Source organism: Pholcus phalangioides, unplaced genomic scaffold (genome assembly GCF_987345545.1).
Source record: "Pholcus phalangioides strain wild (caught in Gottingen) unplaced genomic scaffold, Ppha-v1.0 ptg000015l_1, whole genome shotgun sequence".
NCBI classification, from domain to species: Eukaryota; Metazoa; Arthropoda; class Arachnida; order Araneae; family Pholcidae; genus Pholcus; species Pholcus phalangioides.
The window spans coordinates 84,445,990-84,473,952 of NW_028301608.1; the positions used below are offsets into that span (position 1 = coordinate 84,445,990).

Here is a 27,963-nt window from a genome sequence, read left to right on the forward strand (position 1 = left end):
CAGCTGGGCGATCATGCATTATGCCTCCGTGTAATTTTAAATTTAAAGAAAACTTGGCACCCTCTGTTCTGGCACCTGGGGCACCTTTTTCTTGGCGTGTAGGGGGGGGGGGTCGATGTCTGAATTTCAGAATGTCTTGGTGAGAATTTTAAGCTATTTTGTTAAGAAGTTAAAGTCAAAATGTGTAATCAGAGTATTTTTATCATGTTTTGCGTCCCCTAAAATTTAGCGCTTCGGTTGTGGCAGCACTCTTCGCACCTGCCCAAGTCCGGCCCTGTAGAGACAAGACAGATTTGACTGAGAAACTAATCTAAAAATAATAAGAATAAATGCGTTGTCACCTCTTAAATTAAGGGGGAGGAATGAAATACTTCTGAAGTCTCGCGCAATGTGATCAATTTCTTCTCAAAAAGGTAGCATTTATGAATCTCGTCTAGAGATCTTGGGATGAAAGTTTCAGAGACATCTGAATTTAATAGTTAAATCTAGTTAATTATGATATCGTTAAGACCCATTTGTATTTGTACACAAGTTTCTCTAACTTAAAAGATGTGTATTTTTGTATTTAAATTTATATAAAAACCGCAATTTTAAATTTTTTCTAACCGTAATACTTGATATATATAATTTAATGATAGTCCATTAAAATAAAAAAATTCTAAGAAAGAAAAACATTTTTAAATGCAAAATACGTGTCAAAATTTTTTTTAATAGAGTGCCTTTGGAATGTTGCTATCAATGGTGTTCTGTGATAAATTAGTGGGAGGGGAGATTATTAGTATCTTTATGAATATATATCCAAGAAGCAGAATGAATTAAAATTTATGAATATATACCAATATATACACCTCTTGTTACTGTTTCCCCTGGTGCAGGGTAAGATAATAGCCTATGTTTTTTAAAGAAAAAGTTTTTCTCCTTGTTGTAAATCTATTGAAACTTTTCCAGCGTAATAGAAACTTTGTGTTACACACACACAGTATATATATATATATTCATATACAGTTGTTTTTAAAAACATTTTCTGTACATTCGAAATTCTTGTTCAGATTATCTTAAATTCTTCAAACATAGTGTTGTTGATTAATAATACTTTTGGAGGTTCCAAAATAAATCTTATCTTTGATGGTAGAAAGGGTCATGCCCACCAGTTCCAAGATATTTCAAATAACGTTTCTTTAGGGACTCTGATCTTAGTGCCTTACCACAATAATCAGGACTTTAGTGCCTTAATAACAAATTTCAAAGATTCTGGAAATGCGTGTAAGATCAAAAGTATACGAGTATAAACTTTTGTAGAAGTCATTTTCCATGCTAATGTTGCAGTATTGAATTTATGAAGTTTCATCGAATAGGGATAAATTATTTTTGCATAATATTAAAATTTTTGGTAATTTTCATAAATTTTGGTAATATTTTTCATAATATAAAAGTTTTTCAGAGTCATCAAATAATATAGAAGTTATATTTAGAGGAATCAGGTTATGGTTTTCAATCAAAGAAGAGGGAAAATAAAACCAATGAAAGTAAAAGGATGTTTTTGTAATTTTTGGTAAATCTGTTTGTGTTCTCATTTCTCCTGTATATACTGCCTGTCTTTTTGGTTTTTTTTAAATGTATCCTTTTAATGCACACATTGTACATTTTTTTGTTTTTGTTTTTTTGAAGTGAATGAATCCCAGTGCCTTAAAAAAATTGTTATATTTATATATACTCTCTCTCTAAGCATTTCGAAATTTTGTACAGACAGTGACGTTTTATAATTATCGAATGTTATAACAATGACTAAGGTCTGTAACAGAAGACTTTGATTCATTCATTTCATTATCTGGTTTACTGCAATTGTTATAGATGCTATTACAGTTATTATACCATTTTCTTTATATTCTTTAATTTCCTTTTTTTGCTTTTCGTGTGGCAAGTGCCTTATTGTAGCAAGTTATAATGGTTTCATTTCTTATATCAGAATTTGAGATTGTTATGTGTGTATATTGGTTCCTGTATTTGTATTTTGTTTATTGTACATATATATATGCATATAAATATCATACTTCATATAAAAGGCATGTATAATATTTTGCAATATTGTCTGGTTATGGTCATGAATAAGTGTGTGTGCTCTTGCATAATGCTTTGCTTCTTTTTGTCTTTGTTATGTTGTATGTAGAGTTTGATGGGTTAAAGTTCATTATATACGAGTATATTTTTTTTGCCTACTTCAGAAAAATGTGTTTCTATTTTGAACATTGAATCAAAAGATTTAGTTAATCAAAAGTTCATGTTGGATATTGTGCAAATATAAGTTGTTTTTTTAGCTTATCTTTTTAATAGTTCATTTTCTTCTGTGTTTTTTTTTACTTGTATCAATTATCTGATGTTCCCAAAAAATCTAGCCAAGTGTTTATATTTCATCAACTAAGATATTATATTGACGTAATGCTTTAAATGTGTTTCTCTTTGGATTTTTTATGGTTAAAAAAAAAAATTCTTGTCTTCAAATATTTTTAACTTGGTAACTCAAATTGGGTTTCCTTAGGTTAACTTTCAAATGAGCTGTGCAATTCATTGTCGTTTGTTATCATAGTGTTTGAATTTTATTGGTGCAAATGACTGTTTTTTGGAGGAGCGGCCTGTTTCCTCATACATTCACATAAAACAAAATTCATTCAGTGAATTATTTCCATGAAACAATATTATCTGGCTTAAGATAAAAAAATATAACATTAATAATATTAAATTTGACTTAAATCATTGCTGTTGGAAAAGTTTTATCGCTATTAATATTTATTTATTCAAATTTTTTTCCTTCTATTCTCACTTTGCTCAGATTTGAAATTTTCTATAGGGCATGTTAATCTCACTAGATCAGGGGATGTCTAATGTTTTAGGTTTTCTGGGCCAAATCATAAGAAAATATGTTGCTTTAGGTCACAATTTAAAATACAAGCAATATTGTTACCTAATAAGAACATTTCAAAGCCAAACTTGCCACACTTACAGAACAAAATGAGCCATCGAGCTAAGCACTTTTTTCCTACTCCTCCCTGGAAAAACACTTGAGATGTTCCTGGAAACAGTATTAAAAACGTTAAGTAGAGGTGTCATGGCTAATCAGCTGTCTTAGACTGTGGATTGGTCACCCCCTTGATCTAAATTTCCTTCTATTGAAAATTGTGCCTTGACTCAAAATTGATTAGCATTAAATAGCATATATAAAATTTAAATTTTATACTATGCAATGTTTGCTATTATGCATCTCACCATGTTTGAAGAGAATTTCGAGAAATATTGTATTTTGGATATTGAAGAATTTTCCTGAAAAGGATGGGAGTATTTTTGTATATGAAATCAGCACAAAAGAACCTCTATACCTTTAGATTTTTTAATTCAATAACTATATTGTGCAATCATATTGATTACCGCAATAATAATGTTTTTATTTGTAGAATACCTAATATGTGTGTGAAATTTATGGCAAATTGAAGTCAGAAGTGCATTTGTAGTACCTCGACAACGTGTTTATGTATTTCTTATATAAATTTACAACTGTGAAAATAAGATTTAGAACAAAATTAAAATGTTCCGTTTGAAATATAATTTGTGGATAAAAATTTGAAGAAAAAAAAAATATATATCCCGCTTTTTGCAAAAAAGAAAGTTATCGCATGACTTTTTACAAATAATCAGTCAATTATGTTTATTCCGCAGTAAAGTGATCCATGATTACGTTTTGAATCATGCATTTTTAATGTATGATATCAAATGAGATCCTGCTGCATCTCAAATAAGCCACCAATCAATATATTAATTCCCCTCTCGCTATAATTTAGTGAATTAATAATGTAGTATTCAATCATTACTATATAAATTAGTGATTCTCGAAGGGTGCGTCAGGACTGGAACTTCGTTGGGGGAGGGCCCACCGTGGCACTCTATACATCTTGGCTGAAGTGACATTGAACGCAGTGATACGACTTATTCTCAATCAGTGTGTCACGATACTTCAAAGTAATGTTTCTCGAACTTTTGTTACCCACGGTTCCTTTGACCAATTCAAGGTTCATGCGGCTCCCGAGAATAGTTTAGTTCAGTGGTTCTCAACCTTTGGAATCCCGCGGCCCGGTAGATTTCTTTTTTTAGGGGGAAAGGCCCAGTAATAAACACGACTAATGGGGAAAAATATCATAATGAATCATTCACGGCCCGATTTGACTGATGCCAGTGCCCAGTACTGGGCCGCAGCCCGGCGGTTGAGAAACAGTCTGGTTTAGTTGATATTTTCACATATTTCAAAGCATAAGTAGGCTATATCTCCAGCTCGCCGCGATGCCCCTAGTAGAGCCGAAGAGCCTCGAGATCGAGCAGGAACTCCGTTCTTCATTTTAGAGCGGCCAAACCAGTTTTTTGTTCAACGTGACGAAAAATCGTTAAAAAAGCAGGATAGGGAACAGCGATTGACTATAGTGATAATACTGAAGCCACGCTTCGCTCAAAGGTGGTGGATAAGTCAGCCTAGGGTTTCAAGGACCACTACTACAGACGAATACTCGAAAAGTCAGTCGGAAAGAAATAAATACAAATTACACTCAATGTAGATCAGTGGCAGAGAAAGCCGGAACGTCGGAGGGGTGTTGGAGGGTACATGCTAAGTAAAAAATCGACAAGTTAAAGGGGAAAAAACCGAATTATCATCGTGAGAAAATAATAAATGCCTAAATATATATACTTCATCTGTTAACTGACGCAAAATTTGCTTCTTTGTGATAACAATCTATTAAAACTTGATCAAACTCATGTTGAAGTTTTATTTTCAATTAAGCATTTACCAACTAAAATTTTAGTTGAAAGCTTTGTGTAGGGTTATTTGAAAGGTTATTCATATTATCCCCGAATGCTAAAAAATGAAAAATATTTTGCATTTGAAATTCATTGCGAAACCATCGTGAACATTCGTGATGTTTTTTTTTTCTTTCATGTGCAAAATACAGCCGACGTTCGTTATTACGACCTCCTCTTTCCGTTATAAACCGACAACTATATTGGGTAGTCGTTATATGAAAACATCTGGAGCTTATGCTATCGGTCGTTGTAATGGGCGGTCGCTATGACGAGCGTCGACTGTTATAAGAAAATCACTTCCGTTTAAGCAATTTTTTCCTCCCTAGTATATAGTTATATATATGCATACATATATTTTTTGTGAAATTTTCTATGGAAATGCGTGAATTTTTTTTTAAGTGCGTAGTTTGTGCTATTATATATGTAGTATAAATTCCATATAAACATATTTCTCCGTTCCCAGCGATTTAATGGTTGTGGGTTGGAAATACTATAATGCAATCATTTTTTTTTCTTTTTTTAAGAAATAATATGGAAATTTGTCGTTTCGTTCTTTGTTTAGAATAAAAAGTTTTTATTACCCTTAAAAAGAACTTGAGCATTCGCATTTGTTTTTTTCCCACTTTGCATATGTTTATTTTGTACATTTCAAGTTCTTCATTTCATGCACGTATGGAGAAGAGCCTCACTTAATGTATGTTGTGCGTTTTACATCAATATTTTACTATATACACCCTTCCGTTAAACACCTACTTACTTTTCTATTGACATAAAATATAAGCTCTGCGAAATCTCTACTCGCAGAGACTGCCGTGTTTTTTTCATAGACGAAACGCGCAAAAAAAGTGAAACCTCCATATTTTTTTTATTCTCCTGTAGGAACCGGAAAAAAAAAGTATGTATCCTCTTTGTATGTATCTTTTAACTGTAAATGCATCCAAATTTAAATAAACACATTACAAATTAAAAACATAAATTATTTACAAATGGTAAAAAAAAAAAAATTTCAATTTTTCAGTGTTTAATGAGATACATTATATTCATTCAGTAAATTAATTATTACAACAGTATTTAATAATGTAACATAAATAGATCTTTCTCACGAGCTTGAATTTGCCTTAAAAGGGATAAAAAAAATATTGATTTTTGACGGGAATCAATAATTATTGGGTCGAAATTCATTGGTAAAGTGTGACCAGTAGCCGTTCATTCGTTTCATAATAAACTGTTGTTTTCTTTTACTATTTATTTTCTTATTTTTCAGATTTTCATCGTATGAAATTTTACTGTGTTATGACGGTACGTGTTTCTAATTAGAGGCTGATCCTGTAAAGGTAATCTCAGTTGTCACGTAGACGAACTATTTAGCTGATCTTTCTTACGATGCGAGAGCCATTTTTTTTCAATGATAAATACATTTTAAATAGAAAAGAATAAAATCATCAAGTCTTTATTTAAATCATTTTTAGACATGTAATTTGAGATAATTTTTCGTAAAATAATCGGAAAACACCCCCAAAGATAATCAACAATAGGAGTGTTCAACCTTCTGATGAACGCGGACAACTTAATTGGTTTATAACCGATCGCAGTTCTCTTATATAAGTGATCGTTTTAACTCTTTACGGGCAGTAATGGAATTAAATGCAAACTATCCAACGAAACTTTAAATAATAATAAAGATCTGCGGTGCCTTTAAAAGCGGGCCAATGGTTTCAAGTTAGATGGGGTGGGGCCTAATCTCATCGAAAGTTTTTTAATTCATTCTGAGTTTTTTTTTTACATTAAATTTTTTGCTTCTTTCTTTTTAGTGTTTCTTTAATATTGATTGTGCAACTCCATCGAGTGTTTTACCACGAAAAGACGAATAATAATTTTTATAGAAGGGATAAGAAGCACGAAATAATATGGGAATTTGTTTCCAACTCCCGAAAGAGCCACAAAATGTTCAGGAAGCCTCCGGATTCGTTAACACGGTCGTGATCGGGATCACCGATTTTGACTTACAGAGAATTGTAGATCTGTCACCAGTTTTTATATTAGCCGCTGTGCGGTCGTGTGGTCATAGTGACGTCCTCGCATCGCGAGGGTCCGTGTTGGAACCCCATCGGTGGGGCACAGTTGGTGGTCTGCTGAAATTAGTTTTCTATGGTTTCCTATTTCGACGTTGAAACTGTTTCCCGTTGAAAACTCCCGCCAGAGAGAGCAACAGACCTACAACGGTACAAACATTCAATAATTACACCTCACTCATAGTTTGAAAAATAGGTAGCATCACTAGATCGATTCGGCTCTTAAACAATTAAGTACACAATTCTTTCGGTGGTAAATTTGTCATGGCGTCAGACCAGAATTGTGCTCGGTTTGAAAGAAAGAAAAAAAGAAAGCTTTTTATTAATATTTTTCTTTAACTAATGTATCAGAGCCGTAACCAGAAATTCATTTTCGAGGGAGGACTACTAGTACAGTCAAACTTCGTTAGTTCGTCACCCGGTTAACACATCACTCCGCTTACCGGGTCACTTTTTGAAAGTCCTAATTGTCCTCAGGTAGGAATTGGCACAGCTATGGCTTACCCCGTTTAACGAGTCACTCCGCTTAGTAAGTCATTTTTGCTCTCCCAAGAGTGACTCATTAACGAGGTTTGACTGTATTTCGTTGGGAAGGCAAAGTGGTAGAACAATAAATTTTTTCAATTATGTTGTTTCATGAAAATCGGTAATTTCGTAACATTTCGGTGGAAGGAGCCTTGTACACAATTCACGACTAATAATATTCGGTTTAACCTCGCTGGCCACATCAGGAGGCTTCAAGAGCCACTTTGAGCATTCATGATCTATATATATAATAACTAGGAAAGAATGCTGTGTTTTAAAGAAAGCACTTTCGAGAGAAAATTTGGATTTTATTTCAAACAAACGAAATTTTCAAACATTGAGGGACAGATTTCTCATATTTCTTGTAATGAAACTAATTTTTTTTAATATAAGGAATATGTGAGAGGTAAAGTGAAACACCGAAAACTTAGCAAGGATTGGGAACAAAAGGGGGAAAAAATCGTTTTTCAAGAAGAGACAGAGAAGAAGCCACTTGGCAACATGGCGACTTGTCTTTTTTTTAAATAGAATTTTCCTCGTGTCCGCAGTAGCGTACCTTCCAACTCCCGAAATGCTGTTCCAAATGGTTTTTTTTTTTTCGGGTTATAACTACCTCTACCTGTTTTCCCAAAGAAGGAAAAGAAAAACCAGTCATTGAACTCACGGGGCTTAAAACACCTACGGGGGGCCCTCGTATTAAAAGAACCGGTCTTGAAGGAACCTGCCCGTATCTGACCCTCATGGCACTACTTCAACGTGAGCAGAACAGGTGCAGGAAAGAACAAGAAGAAGGTGTGAGTGCTAAAGAATTTTTCCAACTTTGTCTTCTCGGTTCTTCTTATTATGTACATAGAAAGAGAGGGAGGGCCCAACGGAGTTTTCCTGTAAAGTAAAAGCAAAAAAAGAACTTCTTTTTGCCCTTTTTTGCCTTCTTTATTCCTTCGCTTATTTTTTTTCTTCTTCTTTTATTCTTCCAGCAAAAACCGGACAGGTTATTTCTGTTGGGTTGCTGGTATGACCTTGCTTTTGCCTCCTTGTATACCACCAGCAGCATTCCTTTCCTACAAGGAAAAAATAGGAAAAAGAACTTACTAATAAGTGCCCCCCCCCCCTCCTTTTTTTTCGGACCTGGCGTCAATTCATGAATTTTTCATTACCTGAGGGAAAAACTATTCGAATATCCTCTTGTTTTTTATATTTTTTTATGATAAAAATTTTTTTGCGGTTTAATTTCCTGCGTTTAAAGGTTTGCTCGAAACTATGTCAACTGCATATTTTTAGTTTCTCTGAGTGGGGGGGGGAGATAACTCTCACCATGCAGTCAAAATTATATAATAGTGTACTCTCTTGACGAATAGCCGATTAATGATTTGATTTTGAAGTTGAGTAGATTTTATCTTTGTGCTGTCTCAGTATGACTATACAGTAGAACCTGGCAATTGATCACTAGGCATCCGCAGTGTTTGGACATATATAGTTCCAGACATAAATGTATATTCCCGTAAAGCGACTACAATGTAGTTTCCAGAACTAGTGTTTTAGATTAGTGTTTCTCAACCTTTCTGAACCCAAGGACCAGTAAAATGCCTGAAACAATTTGACGAACTACTTGTGTTTCGTATTACGGGACATTTCTGTATTTTCAGTGGTTCTGAATTTCTTTTTATACGTTTGTCCCGTTTTATCAATGATGTTTATTTAAATTTATAATGTTAACTAAAATATTTAATAAACAGCGTTTTTGTAACTTTTAATTTCGGTTATAAATACAAATATTCATCTCACATTGCTAAGTTAAACTTTTTCCCCTCAATTTTTCAGCAATTTTAACTACAATTCGGGACTTTGCTGACTTATGGCAACGTTTTTGACAACACTTATGGCAACACTTTTCGTCCTGCATTTTACAGTAATCGTGTCACTTGAATGTTTTTTTTCATCAATTTTTGGTTTACTTCAATTTGTAGCAAACTTTTATTTTTCCATTCTTCACCCCCCCCTTTTTTTTCAATAATTAGCAAATTTGTCGTAAATTGCATTTTTGGGCTGCAAATTAGTGATGTCCCGTATTTAGGATTGCAATTTCCCTCATTTTCCCTGATGAGGTATAATGAACATAAAATTGAGTAATTTACCATCCAGTTAGAATTGAATTAATAAGTCTGCCTGCGACCACCTACGTCATCGTCGCGGACCATAGATTGAGAAACACTGTTTTAGACGAGTGTTGAAAAATGAAAAAGACAGTGGTGTGCGGCGGGGGGGGGGGGGGGGTGTTCCGTGAGGTTTTTTTGTTTGCTGCAAAAAATAACCCCCGCCCCAAAGAAAATCTTGCAAATACAAATGCAAACACAAAAGTCAAAACACGCAAATTGCCCAACGAGGTGGCTGAAAAAAGTTGCCCTTAAAAAATTTGGATATCAGATATAACCAAAATACAGCAACCCAATATAAAAGCGAAAAATATCGCCCTATATATCACGAAAGAAAAGTCTAATAATTAATAATGTATAATGCACTGCCTATAAAAAAAGATCATGGTTTTCTCATCTAAGTATGGATAGCTTCTCGATTTATCTCTATGTTTATCGTACTTCTTTCTAAACGTGCCAATTGTGTTGGGATTCACTGTTGCCGGAGGTTAGCGTATGCCAGACATCTTCAACCTGTTACTCGCGAGCACCCGGAGGGCTCAATGCTCGTTTCCAATTTCATGCTCGCGAGTGCTAGAATGTCTGAATTAATTCCTTATACAAATTGCATTGAGGGATTAAAATCGTTCTGATTTTTCAGGTACACATATCAAATTTGCCGTAAGGGTGCTCTTATTTTTTATGATGGTTGCAGACAGTGCTCACGACGAGGAAAAGGCTGGAGACCCTGGTCTGTGCAAACGGAATACCACAGAAGAGGCCGAACCGATTTCAAATGGTGAAGGCTGGTTCATTGCTTAATTCAGTATTTCTCAACGGTTGTGTCGCGTCTCCTACTAGGGGTATCGCGAACCAAGGGCGTAGTGCTGAGCTGTTGGCATTGGCGATTGCTTATTCAGTGCTTTGAAGCGATTCTATTTTTTTTTTTTTTTTTTTTGAGAATATTCTGGGGAAGACGCGGATGAATGTTGTGATGGCAACAGTGTCGTCTTAACGCATCGGCCCACCCGGTGCTGCAGGGAGGAGGGGTGGCGGATCATGAAAATTAAATCTGATTAAAACTTTGGTGAGTAAGCATGTCTTGCCAGGTGGGGGGAGGGGCTAAGAAAAATCACTTTGCCCGAGGACCCAGGATGCTCTTAAAACGGCTCTGCATAGCAAGGGATTCGTGGGTGACATACGTTTGAGAGCCGCTGGCTGTGCACAAGGTCACAGCCTTCGCATACAAGTATCTCTGTACAGTATAAATATATATAAGATAAAAAAAAATAATTTGGCTGTTTCAGATATGGAACGTTGTACACTGTATATGCTTTTTAAAAAAATTTTCTTTGAATACCTTCGAAATTTACACCGAATTTGCTAGCCATATTTAGGTAAAACTTGGAGAAATATGACACTTACAAATACTATAATAGTATTTCTCGTATCAGACCTTTAAATTAGGGCTGATTCGATTGATCGGGTCGGTTAATCAATGAATTGTTAATTGCAGTTAAAAATTTTAGTTGAGTTAATCGAGACTCAATTAATCCGATTAAAGTTGTTAATAAAAATTCATAATTTATTATTTTTTATTTGTTTGACTAAATTTTTGTCTTAAATTATATTTTTAGATGTAACATTTTAAATGAGTGACCATATTTGGATTAACATTTTGATAAAATTTTTCGACATGGGAGAAATACAAGTCGATTTTTTTTTCAGTTTTTTCAAGACGACCGAAATTTGCTGTCTCCATTGTGAACAGCATTTTTCGTATTCGGGAAACGTCAGCCCCCCTCCCCACTCCTCCATTACCATTTGAGAGCAGTTTCTGAGGAAAAAAAAAAGTAGTAATATATGAAGATCAAAAGTAGTTTCGAAATCAATGACTAAATTAAAAAATGATTGATTTCCTAAAAAAATGACAAGATCTTAGTGAAGAAATTCCAGGATCATGATGTCATCCATCATCATTCCAAGACAAAATGTTCAGTCCCACTTAATTTCTTAATTATTATAATATTTTTTTATATCTAGCGAATAGGTGAGTGAGAGAGAAATTAATAAAATATATTTTTGTAGCATCAAAATTAATGTAAAAAAGTTGCTTTTAATAAGTTTGCTATAAAGTAATAAGTACTATACGCCCCACATATACGGGCTACTTAAAAGTATTCGATTAAAATTCGATTTAATCGATTGAAATTTTTTGATTAACCAGTTAAAACTTTTAATCGATTCCCAGCCATACTTTAAATTATTATGATACGTTATATTAACCTTTTGCAGTCGAGGTTTTTTTTGGAACTTCTTTGGAACAGTTCGTACTTAATATCGCGTTCCCCGCAATGAGGAAGGCCCCCTATGTTTGTCCCTTTGCGTTTTTTTTGTATAGCTTACGAGTTCTGCTAATCGCAAAGGCTTTCCTATTATCGTAAGGGGTTGTTATAACAAAGAAGTATGGTCGTTTCCTGATGCTGTCCTGTGTCGAGATGAACTCGAACAAAGGGTTAATTATTTAAATCATCGCGAATTTCAGTTGAAAACAGGTCCAATGAGGATTCACTTCTGTGTCATTTCAGTGATTATTCTGTTATTGGTTATTTTTAATTCTCCTTCCATTTCAATCAGTGTGCATTTATTCACTTTTTTTTTGTAATTATGCTTTGTAAATATTTAGGTCTTTGTGCAAAGGAATTCGTTGATGTATTTTTGAAAGTCGCCGCAAGTCACAAAAAAGTCATCTCCTCCAAGCTCGGATCCAAGGGGTCTCAATCGCCTCTACCAAAAGCTGAAAAATATAGGAGAAATTTGAATGTCCCGTAAAATACGGAATGATCCGTTGCACCTACACGATATAAGTCGCTTCTCTGACACATCACCCTGGATCTACCTGCCTCCGCCCCTTTCGTAGCTGAGGATGTCTGCCTCCTCTCCATTCGCAGCTGAAGATGCCTGCCTCCGCTGCATTCACAGCTGATGTCAGCCTTCGTTCAGGCACGGATCCGGTGGGGGGAGGGGAAGTGATAGTAACGGTTCGAATGATGCGTCTGTCCCGTAAAGAAATACGGGACGATCAATACGACTTATGAAATTCGACCCTCCTGACACACCATACTGGATCCGCGCCTAATCTCCTCACTGTAGTGGTACTTACAATTTTCAGAATCATCATCAGAATACATCAACCAGATAGCTAAGCACTCGGAACTCCTGGCACTTCAATTCTTCTCCCTTTATACTTAGTTAATTTTAATTTGAGAAAACGTGTTAAATTTTTTTATCATTAAATATTTTCACGCTTTAACGTATTCTAATAATTTCTTGGAAGGCAAGTAACGTAAGTTTATTGGTAACAACGGGCCAATTGGTTTAACGTCAAATTGAGAATGCATTGAACTCGACATATCGGTGTGCATTGGAATTAATATCATTTTAAAATAATATCTGGATGCATGCGACTATATTCCATGTAAATCACGAATTTTGTGTGTGTGTGTCCAACATTTTCAGTCGTGACCCCTAGACTAGGGTCTTTGGCGGACCCCGATCAGATTTTCCATTGGCCCCACTGCAGGGAATTTATAGTGTAAAAAAAAAAAGATACACGAATTGTCTCTGGTCCCCGGACTGGAGTCCAGTCAGCCCCATCCGTGTGGGACCATGTTCTCGGTATTATCGTTCTTATCATTGCGACAAACAGATATTCAAGTGAATTTAATTGACGGAATGTGAATGATTTTTTATCATTTCTAGAAAGAAAAAAAAATAGTCGTGCTCCCTTTTCTTGGTTCATGGTAATACAGTTGACACTCGTTATAACAGCACTCATCGAAAACGGACGTTATATCGGAAAATAAACATATAGGTTATTTCTTATAAGACTGGGACTTATTCTATCGATCATTGAATCGGTCATTAGAATGGTTGCTATAACGCGGAGTCATTATAACGAGCGTCGACTGGTATCAGTGATTAAAATAACTACTGCCATCATTTGAAAATGTACCACACTCATGATGATGCAAAAAAAACAACAACTGTATTTTAGTCGAAAATACTATGTATGCAATAGAAATAATGTGTAATTTAAATTTTCATTTGTAATTTTTAAGCTCATTTTTCTAGTTGGCTGATACTATCATAGATTTTGTACTATTTCAGATATTTGTTATAATTAATGAATCGTCAGTGTGTTGTTTTCCGTAGAGATTCAGTTTCTAAAAAAAATTCGGTCTGTTTTAATTCGATGAGCTTTACGAATACTGTAATCCGTAATTCGCCTACGGAAAGAAGGAATATATCTTTGCACTATGATATCTTTCATCTTTTACGTGTTTCTATTTTTACTATTGAATATTTATGGCTGCTTGGTTGAATGTACAATAATTATATGCAATTAATGCGAAAACGGATTTATAACAGTTTTCTATGAAATGAAGTGTATGACGCTTAAAATTACAGGAGCAATGCTGTATCGTTAGCTTTACTTTTACGTCGTTTTTTTTTGCCTTCCCCCCCCCCCCCGACTTGAATAAGATTGTTCTGATGAGATAATTAACCAGTTAAAAAAAAAAGCCGAAAGACTTTACGTACGATACTAGGCTGCAATTAATTCGGAGAAGAAAAAAGAACCTATTGTTACTGATGAATATAACTAGTATATAATCGGGAGTAGAAATTTCAAGGAATCTTCTCGTATATTTTGAGATGAAATCTGGTATTGGATATATTAATTAAAGTATGAGAAAACATGAGCATGTTGATATCATAACTGTGAGTGAACGAATGAAGTGCGAAAAACGAATAATAGATCTATTAAACTGAAAATAAGGCTTCATTCTGGCTTTTATTAACCTCACTACCGCGCCAGTAGCTTCTGAATGAAGCTTTTCTTCCCCCACCCCCGTTCGAAGAGCCTGTTATCCTCTTATGTTTACTGGTACTACTCTTCATCCAATAATTGTACTCATAGTTATTTATTTCATGAAGATGAGATAACTGCGTTTATACATTGTAAAGTATGTACTGAAAACTGGCTGTTTATATGGAGATACTAATTTTTGAAAAGAAAAATTTATCTCTACGGGAACTAGATAAGAGACAAGTGCGCTATTACTACGCTATCGAAGTAGATAGAATATTTCTTCCTTGGAGTGTATACATGTATATGCTTCCGAGGTAGGAAGCGGGGTGTGTCCGGTCTTCAAAATCACCGTCCATCGCACGGTACCATTCAGCATATATACGCCCCCCAAGGAAAAAATGATAGTATCTGCTTCAAAAGCATAGTGGTAGTGCAGCGCACTCGTCCGGTATGCGAGAGGGCATGGACTTACGTCCCCATACAGGCAGGGATGAATTTTTCTTCCCAAAAATCAGTATCTTCACATAAACAGCCAGTCTTCAGTACATCTTGAATTACCAAGTGGAGAGGACATCTTTCTGTACATATTTACGCATTGTAACCATTTTCCTTCATCTCATGCTTTGACGTTTGATATTAACTTTTGGCTGGTATTTATAAGAAACGGTCGATGATTTTTCAAGGCAATGTATCGTACGCATTGCATGCAAACTTTTCTGTATTTAATTGCCGGAAGTGCTGGTGCATATTCTAAGTTTTGTGCATACTCACACTAATTAGAATAATGACATTCTGTTGTTGTTCTTGCAGAGGATGACGAAGATGATGATTCCGACAAGAAGCAGCAGCAGCTAGTAATGATATCGAGCGTCATCAGCGCACAGTTCATTTGCAAAGTCTGCTTCAACGTTTACACGTCGAAGAAGACCTTGAAGAGGCACGTGCGCGAAATTCACGACGAGCAGAAGTACAGCTGCGATATCTGCAACAAGAAGTTGTGCCGTAAGGGTTACGTCGTACAGCACAAGAAGAACGTCCATGGAATCGATATCCAGCCGTTTGTCGAAGCTACTTTAGACGAATAGAATTTAAAAAACAATTGTTTCCTTGAGTTCACACGAGTACGCGTGCGCAAACTTTTTTGTTTTGTTTCCAAAGGAGCTTATCCGAATTACAGGAAAATGTTGTCTTTTTTTAAATTGAAATTTCAATTTAAATAATTATTTTTCTTAAAACTGCAGTTAAGTGTGCTGTATTTTGTAAAAATGGATGTAAATGTCTTTGAATCTTTTCCAGGTGCAATCCATACCAAAAATGACATTCTGTAACCAAAATTCGTCCTTGAGTGTATAACTAAAGTTATCTTGAAGTCATTCCAATGTTCACTTCAAATGCAGTGAAACCTCGCTACAACAGTACTCGATATGTACACATAAATCCCTCCACAACGATATTTTTTCTAATCTTGTTTGGAATTGCCTATAATCCTCTCCATACAACGATATCCTATACCAGGGCCGCAACTAGATATTTTGTTAGCCGTGGCAAACACACATTTTGACGCCCCGTATAATATACAAGAAGTAGTGAAAGGATGGATTCGGCGCCCTCTTTAGTATGGCGCCCGGGCACCAGACTCACCTGCTGCCCCCCCCCCCAGTTGTGGCCCTGTCCTTTACTACGCTAAATCCCTCTATAACGATATTTTCTGAAGATATTTATTTCGAAACCGCTAGAACGATAATACGTATTGATATTTCACTCAAAATTTACCTTCAATATATTTTTAAATTCCTCACCAGTTCTTGTTCTTTCGAGGGTGTCTAATTGTCTAATAGCATCTGTGTTTTGCACTATATCTAACCTCCGAAAGTGTTATTGAAGTTGCCATGAATCTAATTTGTGTGTAATACACTAAAGTGTTGTGAGGGAAACCCCCTTACATAGTGAATTAACTATGTAGCTGAACTTTTTTTAATCAACTAATCAATTAGAATTTTTTGCTACGAGCTGCTAATAATTATAGCTAATAATAATTCATAAGCATACTTTTCGTGGTACTAACAGCGCCAGTTCAGATGAAGAGATGCCAACAAAACCTATATTTGGTACCGCCTGCTGGTAATGATGCCGCTCAATATAACGATAACCCCTCTACAACGTTATTTTTTACTGGTCTGCAGAGTATCGTGATATTCGAGGTTTCACTGTATCACTTCTTTGTTACTCTATTGCTGTATATAAACACAAAATAACGCTCTGTGATATTCCTGTACATAATATTTTTATGAGAGTTATACTAATATTGCTATTGGATTACCTTTTGATTAGAATTTTGGTTTGCTATATCATATTATCAGAAATATATCAATTAATTGTCAAAGGAAACTATTCAGAAGAGTTTTAAACAAGCATATGGCCCATAGTCAATTATACAGGATGTCCTGCAAATGCTAATGCAGCCTTTATCTCATCAACCGTTTGTCGTAGAGGCATAGTTTCAGTTTAAAAAATGCCCAAAATGCGTTAAAAAATCATCTTGTGCCAGTTTTAAGAGTGGAAATACAATGTGCCACAAAATAAAAAATCTACATTTTTACACGTATCCCTGTCCTTGAACTTCCAATTAGAAAGCTGCTGCTTTGTTTCTTTTGAGCCCAACAACAAAAATCCTATGTTTTTAAGTGCGATATTCACTGAAATATTTGAATTCGAAAAAGTGGAGAAAAGTTGAGAAACGACAGCATATAAATAAGGGAAAAGAGCGTTGTCCGTTAGTTCTTTCATAATTTTTCTCCGATTTTTGAATTGAAATATCTCAGCAAATATTGCACTTAAAACATAAGATTTTTGTTATTGGGCTCGGAAGAGACAGAGCAATAACTTTCTAATTGGAAGTTAGACGACGGGTGGAGGACCGTATAAAAATGTAGATTTTTATTTTTTGACGCTGTATTTCCACTCTCAAAACTGGTACAATATGATTTTAACACATTTTGGGCATTTTTTAAACTGAAACTGCCTCTACGACAAACGGTTGTAGAAATAAAGGTCGCATTAGCACTTACAAGACACCGTCTATAATATTCTAAAAGACTACCTATGCTGCACTCGCTCCATGTATGAATACTGTATATGAATTTTTTGCAATTCACTTCACATTTCTGCTATTTTCTGAAACATATCGCGGATCCTTTGACCTCCCACAATCTTTCGCTAATTCGTTTATGCCATTTTACCCCACGAAGTTAAGTGACCGAGGACAAAACTTTGAAACTCGAGCACGTAATGAAAAATCGAGAAAAAATTAACGTTAACTCATTGGCGTACACAAAGAGGGGGTTTTGGTGTTCCAACCCCCCCCCCCCCGAGCCAAGATTATAGTGTTATTTTGCAGGAATTAACTTAAACCCCCCTCTTGAAAATTCTACGTACGCCTATGCGTTAACTGTTGCTTCCTCAGATATCTTGATTGATACGTAATATGTGGCTGTACAAAGCGTCTAGTCCAGTGTTGTTTTGAAAACTGTTTAAAGTTTCGGAGTGATTTGTTTCGGGGTAAAGCAGAAATCGTAAAGAAATTATATGAAATCTATGTGCCATTCTCTCGCGAACAAAGATCTCAGCCTGCGAGCTTGGCCCTAGGGGGGGGGGCATGCATCCAGCAGCCGGGTTCCTTGGCTAGAGTTGTATTCATTAGTTTTCTATTGTGAATTTATCGTGTGAGAAAACGATGCAAATCGTCCCGCGCCACCCGACTGGAGCCCCGTCAGCCCCATCATTGTGGGTGGGGGGGGGGGGGGTATTGTAGTGGTGTCAGATACTCGGACACCACTTTGCATCTATTAGTAATGACTCGATCATTGACGCCTTTTGCTTCCGCTGGTACAAAACCAGGACCTTGTCATGTATATTAGTGTTTCTCAACCTGAGGCAATATGCCCTCCCTTGCGGTCCTGATATATTCCGGGGAGGGGGGGGGGGGAACTGGTGAAAATTGAGATGGGGGGAAGTCATGATAGGCTGCTAAGGGGGCCGCAAACAGATGTGAACAAATGACCCTTCAAGTAAAATGTGAAGAACTGAGTGTGACTAGAACTTGATAGAGCTAGTGTCGTTTTTCGAAAATAAGTATGACATGTATTGGTAGGAAGGTACTTCTAGCCAGGTAAGGTGTCCCTGGTTCTATTAACATGGCCCTTCATAGAACTAAAGCCGTCTGAATACATGGGCGCATCTGGGTATTGATGTCCATGGAGGCCCCCCCCCCGCCCCCCCTACAGCATGAAATCTGGTACTATGACTTTCGAGAATATGTAAAAATTATAAGCTGTTATTTCTTAAAATTTTCCCAAGGGTTGATGGTGTTGGAACAGCCCGACACAAAATCCCTACAAGAACCCTCACTGCATCAGGGGTCCGGAGATGTACTTCAATTAAGAAATTTTTGTTATCTATCTAGTATATTAACTTACTCAAAAATAAATTCAACATATAGGATGGGTTTCGTTCTCGTATAAGGGTAGAAAGAACTCTGGGGCAGGACAAGCGGAGACACGGACGAAAAAAGATTAAGAAACACTGATGTATATTATGAAAATTAGTATTTGAATCCATTGAAACCGACATCCAACTTTGTTCGCACTTTAATTAATTCATGTGATCTTCGATAATAGTTATATGAGAAAAATTTGCACTCGTGAAACATCACGTTTTAATTCAAATAATGTTTGGTGCGTAAATTCTCTGATAATGCCATATTTTTTCGGAATAAAGTCATAAACAAGATTTTTTTAGCTAATTATAATACGTTCTTCGAATCGTATTTTTTTCTTTTTTGTGTGTTTAGTTTATTATATTTCGTTATATTCTAAGTAATATTCTTTTATATATTGATTTGTTTTTATTAAAGCATATTGTACATTTTTTATTTCTTTTTTGAGAATGTTTCCTAACTATTGAATGTAATTTCAATTTGTTTCTAAAAAAGTTGTTGAAAATTTATATAAAATAAAGTGTTCTAAAATATGGGGTTTTAGGAGATTTATTTCTTAGGTTTCGCAGTGTTGAAAATTATCATCGTTTCATTTTAGTTTACGTTCACTTTCAATGATTGAGGTGAATTCCAAAGCCGATTGATTTGCGTTCTGTACTAATTATGATACAATTTAATTTATAATCATATTTACGCTAGTATTAAAAGCGAGCTTAAATTATTATATTTAGCATGCAAACAAGCCCCGTAAAACATTTTTCAATGTTTTTTGATTTATTGCTACAGTTGATTAATTTTGATATTGTAGAGTTTATGCTATGCGTCTCGGACATGTTTGTTCTTTTATAATGGTTTGTCTCATTTCTTTAATTTCCCAGTATGTTGAGAAAACCCGGGCAGCGCTGGGTATTGTAGCTAATTAAAAATTAAAGAGAAAAGCAAGTGGCAAAATTTTTGACCCGTTCAATGATTATAAATTTCTATTCGATTGAATGTGGTGATGAAATTAGCTTGAAATATTAAAAAATTGTGGTTTTTTTGTCACCGAAGTGAAAGAAAATCTTTAGTTGTGTGGAAAAACTGCGGCGAAAAATTTTCAAATTGAAGATTTTTGGCCTCTAGGGTGTAAATTCAGTAAGAGAGAAAGATGCATTGTTTTTGTACCTCAAGAAAGACTTGTCTTTATTAACGCTTAACCTTGAAATGGTTTTATGTACATATTCATCCCTATATCTTATTTCGTAATACCAGTCTGTCAAATAATGGAGACTTTATTACAGATAGTCTTAATTTTTGGGTGCTTCAGTAATCGCCACGTTGTTAGGGAGCAACAGGTTAAGGTACCCTGTTTGAATCTAAGGGTAAATTGAACTTGGTGCCTGTGTTATTTTCACCAGATGAAATTTTGCAATGAATGACGTGAGAACTTACTGGATGAAGAATCGCTGTCATAACTTTAGTGCATTTTGAGTCTTCTTTAATTGAGTCTTTTTTAGCGGTAAATACAGATTTTCAACAATGCTTTTGGTAACAGTGACTGCAAAAGCTCCTGTTGTCTCTGACTTCAACGATTCAACTTGTAACAATGGTTGCTCTAACAACTCATCTGCTAAAAACAGTTGCTCCAACATCTCAGCTATTAAAAATAGCTGCTCCAACAATGCTTTTGGTAACAATGACTGCAAAAACTCCTGTTGTCTCCAACTTCAACGATTCAACTGGTAACAATGGTTTATCTAACAACTCATCTGTTAGAAACAGCTGCTCCAACAACTCATCTGTAACAATGGCTGCTCCAACAGTACTTTCGGTAGCAATGGCTTCAACAGGACTATCTTAAGTACATCATTGGCTCCGGGAAAAGTGATTTTCCTACGAGTTCCCCTCCCCCACACCGAAATCGTGAGACCTCGTCTTTGGTTTGAGGGACCGGTCCGTGCCCAGTTAGGCCCATGTGTTAAGACGGCACTGGGCTTCAACAAATCATCTTGCCTCAGACTTCAATAATACATTGGGTAACAATGGATGCTAACAAATCATCTGGTAACAATGGCTTTAATAATTCATTTTCTCTCCGTCTTCAGAGTAAAACATCTGGTAACACGAACGCAGAACCCTGCCATCGGGCTTTTCTGTCGAGATCTAGTTCGGTTTTTATACCTGGTAACAGTGGATTTCTCACAAATTCACCGGATAACAATTACGTCTCTAACAATGGACGTAGGTGACAATGTCTTAACGGCACCCTCAATAACGGTGACTATCGTAATGAATTTATTTTTAAAATACTTCAGGAACGTAATACTTTATTCTGAACTAGTCTAATTTCTGATCAATAATTTTAATTCATTTTAATTAATAATTTATGATTCTTCATGAAATAAATTATAGTATCTCTTGAATAACTGAATACAAAATCTGAAACCCCTGATTATTTAGGAATGAAAATTTTAGTAGTGAGTATTTAAGGTGCGAACTTAGTTAGCAAGCTTAGGGGCGAAGCTTAGTTTATAAAATAAAATGTGGATGAGAGCTTTTTCCCTAAAAATTGTGTAACTTAGCGTTCATTAAATTTCGTCAAGGTTCATTTAAATAGTAGTTCATTTAAATTTCATTGAATATCAGTTTTTAAAAATGTATTGATTTCACTAAGAATTAATTCTTTTTTCTTTTTCCAGATCTATCTTGGTTTGAATCAGACCAAGAGGAATTCGGTGACGTATCCATCACCGATACGAATGCCAAGCCTTCGCCTGTTTGCCAGTATTGCTCCAAGAAGTTCTACGATACCAGGACGCTTAAGAGGCACATCAAGGAAAGACATTCCGCAGTTCCACAACGCTTCTTCTGCGAGTATTGTGGGAAATCTTTCTCAAGGAAAAGTTACGCCCAAGTGCATAAGAAACTTTTCCACGAGAACCAGTAAGAAAGGATAATATCGCATAAAAATAAACATAATATGTGTGTGAAAGTGTATTAAATGAATTTTAGAATTCTAATTCTTACTATCGGGACATTTTAGAGATTTCTGGGGGCAGAAGCATGTAGACCCCCCCGATTTTTAAAACAGCATGTTATAGAGCGCCTATTTTATGTACGGTGTGAACCAAAAATCACTAGGCTTTTTTAAAGATCTACAATTGAACAGATTGTCTTATATATAGTCAGACCCCTTGGGGGTGGGCGACAGGTACGATCTTGCCGGGCCCCGTACTTTTGGGGGACCCCGCGCTTACTTTAATGATAGTTTCTTTCGTAAATTCTCTGAATTTTCGTGAACGCTGGAATTCTAAATTTTCGTGAACGCTGGAATTCTGAATTTTCATCAGTTATGGAATTCTGAATTTTAATCAGTTATAGAATTCTGAATTTTCATCAGTTATGGAATTCTGAATTTTCATCAGTTATTGAATTCTGAATTTTCATCAGTTATCGAATTCTGAATTTTCATCAATTATTGAATTCTGAAATTTCATTAATTGTGAAAATATTTCTTTCATTTATTCAGAATTTTCATCAATTATTGAATTCTGAAATTTCATTAATTGTAAAAATATTTCTTCCATTTATTCAGAATTTTCATCAATTCTAGAAGTTATTCTTTCATGTATTCTGAATTTTCGTCGATTCTAGAATTTAGAATTTTCATCAACGCTGGAGTTATTTCTTTTACTTATTCAGAATTTTCATCATTAATTAGGTCCTAATTTTGATTGGATTTGGGATTATTTCTTCCATTAATTTGAAATTTTCTTCAGCTCGAAAGTTTCATCGATCTTTTGCTTTTGTTAATTTACATTTAATTGTGTCTATATTTTTTGGATAAATATTTTTTCGGCACTCCCCCTATACATATTTTTAAAGTATGTATGAATTTTTGGATGGCCCTATTTTCATTTTCCGTAGAAAATATGAGTCAGGGTTAAGGAGCTCCAAAGTTATTAAGACGCTTCTGGCCCCGATATTATTTCCGCACCGGTCCCGCGTCTGTTAAAAGCGGACCTGGGTGTGCGCCCAGCCTAAGAATGCTTAGCCAAAAATATTATTCAATGTCTTTTATCAAAAGCGTTTTTAAGTACCATTTATACTTTTTTTTTTGTTTTTTTCTTTATTTTTTTAAGAATCAATGAAGAAACAGCAGCAGCAGCATCAGAGGATAGCGATGGTTCCCCTCGTCAACAGGATCGTTCGAAACGCAAACGTCCAAAGCAGTTTTAGAGGAAAATTGAGAAATCAAACTAGAGTTCCACGTCGTTCCAGCAACGACGTCTACGCCTACGTACTTGATATGTATTTAAAAGTTAATAATGCATGCTTGATATGTGATAATAATGCAACAACTTCACCGATATATGTCTTGGAAATTTTTTTTTAATTCTGATTACACAGGCCTGTAAATTTCAAGTTACAAGAAATTGTCTGGAATCTATCAACTGTTCTCGATGTATCTTTAGCCACTAATTTTAGAGATATCACTTCTATTTCCCCCTCTCCCCCATCATGTAAAAGTCATTCACAAAAATTTATCTTTCTATAGCAGGAAAATATCTTTATCCTTTTAATATCACATTACGAAAAATTGAAGATTTAATTTTCCTTTCTTCAAGTGCAGTAAAACCTCTCGATTACGGACACTCATGGGACCAAAACTTTTGTCCGTTAACGGGGAGTGTCCGCTATTGGGGAGGTACGATATACAGTAGATCCTCGTTTATACGACGTCTTACCTCGATCGCAATCGGTTCTTATACGTTACTATGTGTAAAAGTGAAACACCAGTGGTTATGCATAATCATCAATCATCTCGATGAAGAAAGTTTGATTAAATGTCACCACATTTATTACATTTACCGGTGACTATGCACAATTCCCAAATAAAGTTGGAAAGTCTGATAAAAATATAGAAAAATTTATCTCTTTCTTCTCTTCTATTAAACCAATTAATTATTTTTACTCGTTAGTAGTTATTTTTACTCGTGTATAATTATTATACATAATCACGGTTGAATGAATTCTAAATTTTTGAACAAAAATTTCAAAAATTAGAGTTTGGCTAACGGGGAGTGAAAGCCCTATTCTACGGGACCGGGAATCACACAGAAAAGTGTCCATTAACGAGAAGTGACCGCTAACGGAGAGTATCCGTTAAGGGAGGTTCCACTGTATAATGCTGAATAACCATACATTTCATGGACATAAATAATACATTTTAGTTCTAATTAAAGCTTAAAAGCAAAAAAAAAAGTTTTGTTCAAAAAATTATTTAACGCTCAATGAGAATTGATTAACCTGGTACTTGAAAGTTTTATCAGCACTGTACGCTTACAATAAAAAAAAAAAAAATACCAATTCTCAAATACGTCGAATAATACATACTAATGACTTATTTGTTTATTTTACCACAAAGAAAGTCAAAATGTGCTTTATACATTTGTTAGGGAACATTTTCTCGGAGCAGTTCTGTAACGCAGCAAACACTTTTACAGGGAAGAAACATTTAACACTTAATTTTGTTAATTAACATATTCAAAAAAACTAGTTGTCCCACACTTGTTCTGACATCTGATAAGCGTAAAGTAGTTATAGCAGCCTTTATACTTCAAAATACAAACATCAAACAGCGTGTTTACCGGATTTTACCAGGGGTTGAAAATATAGTGGTACTTATAGTAGTACTGCCAGTAGTGAAAGGGCTAAAAATGTATTATTTTAACTCTTTAAATCTTTAATTGACTTCTCAAAGAATGCAGGAAAAAATTAGCATGAGGATCATGATAATGATAAAAATAGTCAATTTTGGTAATGATTTTATTTATTTAAGAATTAAAAAAAAAAAATACATAATGCACAAAAACTTATTATGACCTAAATAAATATAGTGATGGGAAAACTATGATAGAAATTATGTTTAAAAATGTTTAAAAAGTAATATTTAGAAATTTCAATTGAGACAAAAATGGCTAGTTTCTGTTTATACCATTTAGACCCCAACACCAGTTATAGCTAATTTGGTAGTCTACTTATAGCTGTGTTGGTTAGGCTCCCTCTCTGGAAATGGCTGCCTGCTACTAGGGGAAATAAAAGGCTTCATTACATAAAGAAAAAAGTGTGTGATAAGCATTTTTTGCTGTTTTTACCCAACTCATAGTAGTTCATTTTACATAATTAATTTATTACCATCTGGAAGGGTCGGTACATTGAACTGATGATAGAGAGCATTTAAATGAAGTGCTACGTATACAAGTAACCTTTGCTAATTACGGGTTTGGAAACTAACGGTACAGAGAATTGTCCGTAAAAGTAGGTGTCGGAAGGATGTTAGAGCTTGACTGCTCGGCTTGAGTTTCATACAGTAAATTTTTTAAATTTTGATGTCCAAATTATATGGGAAGGGGGTATGCTCGATCACACACAACACCCCCGGCTCCGACACCACTTGTCCGTATACGTTAGTGGTTCTCAAATTTTTGTCAGCTGCAGCTCCTCAGAATAGTTTAGAAGATATTTTCACATATGGAAGAACTACTTCAAAGCGTGAATATGCACACAAATCAATGTCTCCAGCTCGCCGGGACGCCCCTGACCAAGGTTTGGCGACGAACCTAGGAGCCGCGACGCATACTTTGAGAAACACTGATATGCGTTTTTGAAACGAAAAAAATGTTGGAACTAAAATATATATATGAAGAATAATGTTTAATCTGCGTGTGTGGTGATAGTTTTATTCTTTAGTAGTAGTAAATTTTCTTACTTTTTTCGTGGACACTCAATCTTTAATATGCATTCTGATGTCGGCATAAGCAGTTGAGTCTTGGGACAGTCGCTAATCTCTGTATAATATTTCTCTACGTATATCCCTCTCTACCCTTCTTTCATTAGTTATAAAGCTAATTATCAATGTAATCAATTTTAATCTAAATACAAAATCAGGCATTGAAAAAAATTAGTGAGTGATAGAATACTTTTTTGTGACTTTTTTTCCCCATCGAAAAATCTCTAAAAATCATCAATAACTTTTCCATCTCGGGCCTGTGTTATCAGCGTTGTTCCTTCTTTAATGTATTTACTGTCACTGATTGTTTACTTATCTCTTGATGGATCACGCTATAAACAGAACCACGCAGACACTTTCATGTCGTCCCCGAAATGAATCCTTGTATACTTATGTATTAATATATCGATGATAATAAAAAAGAGCATGTTGGTTTTCTCTAGTTATTTCATTTAAATCTATTATTATTGACATTCATGCTCATACATGTCATGTCTGCTGCAACCTAGATGTTGAAACATTCAACATCATAAATGTGGCTGGTTGGAGTGAAAAAAATTCTCAGTCAAACCGCATTCCCCGACCCAAATTTTTGGTGTCACGAAGTTGGTTGTAACTAGGATTTGACTATACTAAAATGGCTTGGAGACAAGAAAAAATGAAAAAGAAGGAATTAACATTAATAAATAATAGTAATTTTGCACGCGCCAAGTTTTTTTTGGTAGTTCTTTACTGTGATAACTGGTAGTGGTTGCTTAAGGGGAAAATTAACGGTTACTACTCGCCACGTGGTGACTAGACATTTGAGAATGGACAAAGATTTCTTTTGCTCTAGTTGCCACCAATTTTCCACAGTGTCACACTAGAAGGGCAAAAAAATCAAATGAGGAGTCATTTCATTTGTTCAGTGACGCCCTAACGCAAGGGCGTAGCGAGGGGGGGGGACTTGGGGGTCTGGTCCCCCCCCCCCCGAAATGTGAGAAAATGACCCAAAAAAGGGAAAAGGATGGCCAAATCCATTGTTCTGTCACTTTGGTCCCCCCCCCCGAACGAAATTTCTGGCTACGCCCCTGCCCTAACGCATGGGTCCACTCGGGTAAGACGCCTTCATATACTTCATGTATTAAGGAGTTCTACACTCGGGCCTGAAGTGCAGAAGGGGTCTTGTAAAATTGAATTTTCTCTCTTTCCAAAATATATCCTCGCAACAGCCAGTTTTTTTTTTTTAACCGAGCACAGCTCAGGCCTATCGCCATAGGCAATTTTCTACCTAGTGAGTTGTGTCGGAAGTGTAATTGTGTGTACCTAACAGTCTGAGTGCGTATCTAGTGTTGTGTATGATTTTTCAGTGCTGCCATCTATATCTCAGAAGTGAAGTGAGTGATGTGTAGTGACAATATTTTGCAACAGCCAGTTGTTAAAATCTTCGTACGGTAACGGAGAGTGACGTCATCATTGTATAAGTCGCCATCTGGTGGCAACGTCAGCAGTTGTGAGCTTGGCCTGAGTCTGGTCCGGCCGTCCATGTACGGTCCCTTTCAGTGCACACTAGCTCCAAGGAAAGAGTGCGAGGTTCAGTGCCTCTGTAGTCTAGTGGTCTTCGGTGTTAACCCGGAAAGTGAAAGGACGTGGGTTCGATTCCCCGCAGGGGCAGTTGAATTTTCTCTCTTTCCAAAATATATCTTCGCAACAGCCAGTTGTTAAAACCTTCGTAATGGTAGCGGAGAGTGACGTCATCCTTGTATACATTGAGATCTGATTAAAATTTTCGAAAGTAAACATCTCGTCAGGTAGGGAGATTGGGGCTCAGAAAAATTCCTTTGCCCTTGCTTTTGATAGGATGCTCTTGCTTAGATAGGATGCGACATGGCGGTGGAAAAAAATAGAGAAAATGGCTCTGAAAAATCAACATGTGTTCGTATGGCTCAAAATATTAGATACCGTCATGTTCCCTGAGTCAGACGAATTGATGCTGCAACAACAGTGAACTTAAAGAAATGTATCAATTACTTTGTCTCCCTAAAGAAAAGTCGCATTCCGTGTGGGAAATGCTCAGAAACATAATGTACGCAAGTTTTAAACCAGCAATGGCTTTGGAATCAGTGTTGGAGAAAATGACTTCTGCAAAGTTCACTAAGTTTGGGACGATGAGAATGACATTGTATGACGATTCTATTGACGATTCTAGCCAGCATTGACGAAGCAGAAAGAGTATGGCGCAAAGCAAAAACCTATCATCGGTGATAGCTCAAGCT

General features: G+C 35.6%; 1 protein-coding gene across 1 annotated transcript in view; it reads left to right on the forward strand.

Annotated features, from left to right (window-relative positions):
* LOC149076891 (uncharacterized) overlaps positions 1–27,963 on the forward strand; it is a 278,256-nt gene that overhangs the window by 161,010 nt on the left and 89,283 nt on the right. The window lies entirely within an intron of this gene.